The following is an 8,986-nucleotide window of genomic DNA, read 5'->3' on the forward strand; positions in this document are numbered from 1 at the left end:
ATAAAGCCACAATTTTACTCACACCATCAAACACAATGTACCAAGCACTGTTCTAAGTATGTTAATTAAGCCATCCAAGTCTCAAAACCATCTTATGACATTAAAACCCACTGCCATCAACTCAGTTCAGATTCACAGTGACGCTCGCTACACACGGTAGAGCAGAACTGCGCAGAGGGTTTCTAAGACAGTATGATTTACAGAACAGACGCCGCATCTTTCTTCCTCAGAGCATCTAGTAGATTCAGCCCGCTAATGTGTTGGGTAGTGGCTAGGCTCTTTTACCATGGTACTACCAGGGATCTGTTCTTATAAAGTAGGTGCTACTGTGGAGTCCTGGTGTGGCGCTGTGGGTTAATGCACCAGACTGCAAAGCCGTCTGAACTGCAAGGTCGGCGGTTCAAGCTTACCAGCTGCTCCTCGGAAACCCTATATAGGGTCGCTATGGGTCGGAACCGACTCAACGGCACTTCAAAACAACAACATTGTGGCGCTATGGGCTAATGCATCAGACTCCAAAGTCGTTTGAACTACAAGGTCAGTGGTTCAAGCTTACCAGCTGCTCCTTAGAAACCCTATACAGGGTCGCTATGGGTTGGAATCAACTCAACAGCACTTACAATAACAATTATGTTTCCCAATTTACAGATGTGGCAGAGGAGCTGTCTAAAGCTACACAGCTGACAAATGAGGTGTCCCTTCCAACAAATAATTATAATAGTAGTAATGCTAATGACAAGGAGCTCTGGGACGTGGTTACGAATCGGGCTGCTAACCTCAGAGTCAGCAGTTCGAAACTACCAGCTGTTCTGTGGGAGAAAGATAAGGTTTTCTGCTCCCGGAAAGATTTGTAGCCTCGGAAACCGTGTAAAGGGTCGCTATGAGTTGGAACTGACTCGACCACACTTGTAACAATGAGCAAAATACTGAATGATGCAGAAACCATCCAAAGAAGATGGAAAGACACAGTCATTGTCCCAGAAAGAAATGGATCATTTCAATCATTTCAAGAAGTAGAATATGATCGAGAATCCATGGACTTAAGGAGGAAATCTAAGCTGCATTGATGGCAAGGGTGAAAAACAAGGTTCTAGGAATTGATTGAAGCCAAATTGAAATTGTTCAGCAAGATGAGCATTGGAGGAGAAACGTTGGCTTTGGGTTGAATGACTGGTCGCTACTGGGTCCCAGCACCATGGGAGCGAAGAAGAGGCTGCTCACTATTAAAGAGGCCTTTCAACTGGCCCAGCAGCCGCACCAGAACCAGGCGAAGTTGGTGGACAGTAAAACAGTGTTTCATGAGGAGTTCATTCATCACCTTAAATATGCTATATTGTCGTTGTTATGTGCCGTGGAGTCGGTTCTGACTCATAGCGACCCTGTACAGGGTTTCCGAGGCTGTCTTTATGGGAGCAGAACACCTCATCTTTCTCCCGCGGAACAGCTGGTAGTTTCGAACTGCTGACCTTGTGGTTCGCAGTCCGATTTGTAACCACTACGCTTCCAGAGCTCCTAAATATGCTATGGTGGTCTATAAACATGAACCAGCCGTGGAGAGGGTAATACAATTTGCAGCAAAGTTTGTTACTTCATTTCACCAATCAGAAATGGAAGACGATGAAGATGATGAATAAGATGGTGGCATTTTAAATGATTTGTTTACTTTTCTCCTAAAGTCTCATGAGGTAAATAGCAATGCGGTGAGATTTAGAGCATGTCAGTTAATAAACAAGCTCTTGAGAAGTATGCCGGAAAATGCTCAGATTGATTATGATTTGTTTGATAAAATTAATGAAGCCATGCTCATTAGAATGAATAAAATTCCAAATGTGAGACTACAGGCAGTCCTGGCTCTTTCACGACTTCAGGATCCCAAAGATGACAACAGCCCAGTCGTTAATGCTTACACTACTTTGATTGAAAATGATTCAAATCTAGAAGTTATACAAGCAGTGTTATCTTGTATTGCACCATCAGCAAAGACTTTGCCCAAAATTGTAGGGCGCACCAAGGATGTGAAAGAGGATGTCAGAAAACTGGCTTATCAGGTTATAGCTGAAAAGGTTCGTATGAAAGCTATGTCCATTGCTCAGAGAGTAATAATGTTCCTTCAACAAGGCCTTACTGACAGATGAGCTGCTATGAAACAAGCAATGCAGAAGCATCTTCTCCAAGGCTGGTTACTTTCACTGAAGGAGACATGTTAGCCTTGCTTCATCGGTTGATGTGGAAAATTCTTCTGACGTGGCAGTCTCTGTTCTCAATGCTTTATTTTCAGTGACTCCTCTGAATGAACTGGTGGAAATCTGTAGAAACAATGATGCCAGACAGTTGCTTCCAGTGGAAACATGAACTGCTGAAATTGCATTGTATTGGTGTGTCCTTTGTGAGTATTTGAAATCAAAAGGAGATGAAGGTGAAGAATTCTTAGAGCAGATTTTACTGGAACCTGTAGTATATGCAGAATATTTATTCAGTTATATTCAGAGCATTCCAGTTGAGAATGATGAACAGAGAAGTGATTTCGCCTATATTGGAAATTTTGATGACAAAAAAGTTCACAGGTCAACAGCTGATTCTAATTATCAAGTCTTTGAATACCAATGAGGAGGGAGGAAGAAAATGACTGCTGCTATCTTACAGGAGATTCTAACTCTACCCACAATCCCAATTGCCCTCATTTCTTTTCTGGTTGAGAGATTACTTCACATCATTACCGATGACAATAAGAGGACACGAATTGTTACAGAAATTAAGGCACCCAATGTTACTGTTGGTGTAAATGAGGACTTAGCTGATGCAAGAAAGAACGAACTCAAGATGGCTGAAATACAAGTTAAACTTACTGAGGCAAAAGAAGCGTTGGAAAATTGCATTACTATACAAGATTTTGATCAGGCATCAAAACTAAAAGAAGAAATAAAAGCATTAGAAGATACTAAAATAAATCTATTGAAAGAGACAGAACAACCTGAAATTAAAGAAGTCCATATAGAGAAGAGTGATCTGAGATACTTCAAGCGTGTGTTATGAACTGTTGAAACAGATATCCCATTTCAGCTGGTGTAAGTGCCACCATGAAGAGAATCATTGAATCTTTGATTCTCCCTGGAATGATAAGTATTCATCCTATAGTAAGAAATATGGGATGCTGTGGACTACAGAATCAGGATTTTGCAAGTAAACATTTCATACTGTTATTGCAGGTTTTGTGAATTGATGATCACAGTAAAAATCAGTGCTTTGAAGGCCATCTTTGACCAACTGATGATGTTTGGGACGGAAATATTTAAAATAAAAAATCCATAGGTCCCTGAGAGTGAAGGCCCAGAAGCAAACAGTGAGGATGACAAGCTAGAGTCTAGAGAAGCCGAGGAAGAGGCGACTACAGCGAAGCATGTTCTGAAACTTCTTTCTGATTTCTTAGATGGCGAGGTGTCTAAACTCAGAATGGGAGATACTGAAGGACTAGCCAAGTTGATGTTCTCTGGGCTTTTGGTCAGTAGGAGGATTCTTTCTCGTCTTATCCTGTTATGGTACAACCCAATGACTGAAGAGGATGTTCGACTTTGACATTGCCTTGAAGGCTTCTTCCCCACGTTTGCTTATGCCAGCAGGGCCAACCAGGAATACTTTGAAGGAGCTTTTCTTCCAACTCTGCAAACACTGGCCAATGCCCCTGCATCTTCTCCTTTAGCTGAAATAGACATTATTAATATTGCTGAACTGCTTGTAGACTTAACAAGACAAGTGGATGAAATCTTCAGACCAAGAATTCCCAGGATTATCAGGTCTTAACAATGCATGACAATCTGTCTATGAAACTTTGCAGTGAGATCTTAGCTCAGCAGAGATCCGTGTCTACACGAAAGCCTTGAGTTCTTTAGAACTTAGTAGCTGTCTTACAAAATATCTTTTGGTTCTACTGTATGAGATGCTAGAGCAAGTAAAAGATAGGCTGTGTCTGAGAGCTTTGGAGAAGATGAAGATTCAGCTAGAAAAAGGAAATAAAGACTGTGGTGACCCAAGTGTAGCAGCGCAAGATGCCAAAATGACAGCTACTGGTATTCAAAATGAAGATGAAAAGAATAAGGTTGTATTTGTGACTCCTCTCAGGGTTATGAAAGCAACACAAACGTCAAAATCCACCCAGCAGAGGACTAACAGAGGACAGAGAAAAGTGACAGCGTCGGTGAGGGCGAACAGAAGACGCTACACCGCTGCTGCAGACTCGGAGAGTAATTGTGAAGGTCCAGAAACCAAATCAGAAATGAAGATGAAATTACCAAGAGGAGCCAACACAGCAGCACTGGAAGGAAGCAAGCTGAACGTCGCCCAGTTTCTCAATGAAGAGAGACGTTAAGAGAGATGACGGAGGTGGAGTTTTGTTTGTTTTTTTTTTTTAAATGTTCTTCTGAAGTTTTGTTCAGTGGTTTGCTTTCAATAAAGTTCTCCTTGTGTCAAAATCAGAAAAAAAAAGATGAACATTGGAGATTCTCACTCATCTATGTCAAGAAATTTGGAAGACCTGGCTAACCAATTGGAAGAGATCCATATCTGTGCCTATTCCAAGAAAGGTGGCCCAACAAACGGTGGAAATCATTGAATAATATCATTAGTACCACATGAAAGTAAAATTTTGCTTAAGATACTCACTCGTAAATGGTTGCACCATTGACAAGGAACTGTCAGAAACTCAAGCTGGATTCAGAACAGGACCAGAACTAGGGATATCTTTACCGGCATCAAATAGATCTTGACTGAAAGCAGAGAATGCCAGAAATATATTTACTTGTGCTTTATGAACTATGCAAAGGCTTCACTGTGTGGATCATGACAAGCTATGGATAACATTGAGAAGAATGGGTGTTTCAAAACACTTAATTGTGCTCATGAAGAACCTGTACATAGACCAAGAGGCAGTTGTCGGAACAGAACAAGGGGATATTGATTGGTTTAAAATCAAGAAAGGTGTATGCCAGGGTTGTATTCTTTCACCATACCTATTCAATCTGTATGCGGAGCAAACAACCCGAGAAGCTGTGTTATGTGAAGATGAATTTGACAGCAGGATTGGGGGAAAAATCAATAATGACCTGCAGATGATACAACCTTACTTGCTGAAAGCCAAGAGGGCTTAAAATACTTACTGATGAAGATCAAAGACCAAAGTCTTTAGTATGGATTGCACCTAATGTGAAGAAAACAAAAATCCTCACCACTGGGCCAATAAATCATTTGCTAAGTGAAGAAAAGATTGAAGTTGTCACAGACGTCATTTTACTTGGATCCACAACCAACAGTTACGGAAGCAGCAGTCAGATGTATTGCATTAGGCAAATCAGCTGCACAACACCTTTTTAAAGTGTTCAAGAGCAAAGATAGGAATTAGAGGACTAAGGTGTGTCATGGTATTTACAATTGCCTCATATGCATGTCAAAGTTGGACAAGGAATAAGGAAGATCAGAGAAGAATCGGTGCATTTGAGTTACAGTGTTGAAGAAGAATGTTGAAAGTCCTATGGACCACCAGAAGAATAAACAAATGTGTGTTGGAAGAAGTACAGCCAGAATGCTCCTTAGAAGCCAGGATGGTGAGACCTCGCCTCTCAGACTTCGGACATATTATAAGGAGGGACCAGTCCAGACTCATGCTGGATAAAGTAGAGGGTCAATGAAAACTAGGAAGAGCCCTAAGAGATGGTGTGTGGCACAATGTCAGAAGCAATGGGCTCAAACGTAACAGTTAAGAGGATGGGACAGTGTTTGATTTGCTCGTGCACAGGGTTCCTATGAGTCAGAATTGATTCAATGGCACCTAACAATAATGAGTTGGAACCAATTCCTCAGCACTTACCAACAGTGATAATGACTACTAAGGGTTTATGTACTCTATAGACCAGTGGGCATTATTTCTTTCTATTCATTATTTCATTGGTTCCTCAAGACAACGCTAAGAAGTAGATACTGTTTTTTCCTCATCTTCTAACCTCATTTTAAAGGTAAGTAGCGTAGTGGTTACGAATCGGGCTGCGAACCTCAAGGTCAGCAGTTTGAAACTACCAGCTGTTCTGTGGGAGAAAGATGAGGCTTTCTGCTCCCGTAAAGATTTACAGCCTCAGAAACCCTGTTCAGGGTCACTATGGGTCGGAGCCGACTTAACGGCACATAACAACAAGAGGATAAGCACTAGACCACAAAGTCAGTTTGAACTGTAAGGTGGTGGTGGTGGTGTGCTGTGGAGTTAGTTCCAACTCATACCGAAACTGCTTAAGGTTTTCAAGGCTGTAAAGCTTTATGGAAGGAGCTCTGGTAGCGTAGTGGTTACAAATCGGGCTGCGAACCTCAGGGTCAGCAGTTCGAAAGTACCAGCTGTTCTGCAGGAGAAAGATGAGGCTTTCTGCTCCCGGAAAGATTTACAGCCTCAGAAACCCTGTACAGGGTCGCTATGAGTTGGAACCGACTCCACAGTGCATAACAATAATAACATAAGTTTTATGGGAGCAGAAAGCTTCATCTTTCTCCTACAGATTGGTTAGTAGTTTCAAACTGCTGACCTTGAGGTTAGCAGCCTGACTCTTAACCACTACGCTACTGTAATTTGGTGGTGGTAGTGTGCCGTGGAGTCGGTTCTAAATCATAGTGATCCTGTATAGCGTTTCTGAGGCTGTAAATCTTTATGGGAGCAGAAAACCTAGGCTCATCTTTCTCCTGGGGAACCACTGGTAGTTTCGAAATGCTGACCTTGAGGTTTGCACCCCAACTTGTAACCACTATGCTACCAACCAGCAGTTCCTCAGCAACCCTATACAGGGTCACTATGAATAGAAACTGACTTGACAGCACTTACCAACAGCAACAGAGGAACCATAGTGGGCTCCTGGTGTGGCACAGTAGGATAAACGAACTGTGAACCACAAGGTAGGCAGTTCAAACCCACCAGCCGCTCCTCGGAAACCCTATATAAGGTCGCTATGAATCAGAACCTACTCAAAGGTACTTACCAACAACAATCTACCTTACGACATCTGGTATAGTGCTATAGGATTAGCACCAGACTGTGAACCACAAGGTCAGCAGTTCAAACCCTATACAGGGCCACTATGAGTCAGAACAGACTCAAGGGCACTTAACAACCTACCCTAATCTACTTCCTCTGTCCGTTTTTGTTTTATTTTGTTCCTGGGCTAGTTATTTAGCTTGTGACTCCGTTTCACCAAAGAAACCAAGCCCATTGTCCTTGAGTGGGACTTAGTATGACAGAGTAGAACTGCCCCATAGGATTTCGTCACCTCTATGAAAGCAGGAGGAGTCCTGGTGTGGCGCTGTGGGTTAATGCGCCAAACTGCAAAGGCATTTGAACTGCAAGGTCGGCGGTTCATGCTCACCAGCTACTCCTTGGAAACCCTATACAAGGTGGCTATGGGTCGGAATTCACTTGATGGCACTTCACAACAACAAATGAAAGCAGGGTACTGATGTGGCATTTTGGATTAATGCGCCAGACTGTAAAGCTGTGTTAACTTCAATGTTGGCAGTTCACGCTCACCAGCTGCTCCTCGGAAACCCTATACAGGGCCGCTATGGGTCAGAGCCGGACTCGATGGCACGTCACTACATGAAAGCAGACTGCCACATCTTCTTCCCACCAAGCGAGACTGGTGGGGTCTGCTGGTGTTGAGTGTCATCCAGTCAATCCAGTTGCAGGTGTTGGTCCCTCGCCTCCCCTTTCTCCCTTGGAACTTGTCCTTGCAGGCCCCATGTCTCAATCGTGGGTGCAACAAATACTCAGGGGGCCCCTTCCACATGGAATTCCCATTTCCTCCCACCGGATGGCTTTGGTCTTTGCAGAGGCCACTTCCCAAGGAAAATTATACAGCCAAATTTCCGGGCTGAGTCGTGGCGGGGGAGGGGAGAGGAGAAAGGAAGCCTTCAGGATCCAGATGTGTTCAATAGCCCCTGGGGCCATACCCCCAGCCCTTCCCACCCGAGTGGGAGCCTGTCATCTCCAGCTGCTGACCAACTGTGGACTGTAGGGTGGCGTGAATAATGGAACAGCATGGCCCCACCCTCCAGTTTTGCAAAGACAGAAGCCTAGAGATGAGGTCACCGGGCCAGGCCAGACTAGCGCCAGGTCCGAGGGGTCCCTCACTAAGTAGTCCTGGGATTTTTAAATAAAAAACCATCAACTTCTCCAGACACGCCCATTCACTTTGACACCCAGTAGGATTCGTGAGACCTTCTTAGGAATTCATTCCCATCTGGAGGGTCCCCAACACCTGAAGCTTCCCGCCTAGAACGTCCTCTGGGCTGGGCGGGGTGTGGACCGCATAAAACGAGACACCGAGGACCTCTATCACAAGTCAGTTCCCAAATGCACTCTCTTTCACCCACTCCCAGCTGGGCTTTAGCCCGGGGACCCCGCAGGCCACGCACAGCCTAGGCACTCTGGACCCTCCCCAAGCTTCAGGCTAGGCTAGGACGGGTCGGAAGGTCACAGTACCAGATTGGGCGGGGAGGAATGGGAGTTAGGGATCCCTGTGGGCCCTCGGTCTAGGTGGGCCAGCCAAGCTGCGGGTCGCCGGCGCCCACGTTCGGAGATATTGGCCGGGTCCCAGCACAAGAGGACGAGGACGCGCGGGGAGTGCAGGCAGAGTGGCGGGCCCAGGTGGCGCGCGCTGGCATCTAAAGTGCAGTCCCGACCGCACGCGGGCGGGTAGGGCGCGTCCACACGGCCCCGAGGCCCCAACTCTCACAGGTAGAGTGGCTCCCCAGGCACCGGCCTGCGCCGCGCCAGCGTGACGCCTGCTTGCCGGGGAAGCGGCGTCTAGGCACAAAAGTTTCTCCAAATCGCCGAGTCTTGCAGAGTGACCAAAGCCGCTCTCTCACTGCAGACCCGCAGGCCGGCTCTGGGCTGTCACTCCCGAGATTCCACCGTCCGGACCTCCCCGTCCCCCTAGGAGTTTCAGGGACTCCAGGGGAGGCT

The 8,986-nt window shown here is 45.2% G+C and overlaps 1 pseudogene; it reads left to right on the top strand.

Annotated features, from left to right (window-relative positions):
• Positions 1 to 1,195: 1,195 nt before the first annotated feature.
• On the top strand, positions 1,196 to 4,363 carry LOC102814536 (annotated as a pseudogene).
• The last annotated feature ends 4,623 nt before the right edge of the window (positions 4,364 to 8,986 follow it).

This window comes from Chrysochloris asiatica, unplaced genomic scaffold, assembly GCF_000296735.1.
Source record: "Chrysochloris asiatica unplaced genomic scaffold, ChrAsi1.0 scaffold00025, whole genome shotgun sequence".
NCBI classification, from domain to species: Eukaryota; Metazoa; Chordata; class Mammalia; order Afrosoricida; family Chrysochloridae; genus Chrysochloris; species Chrysochloris asiatica.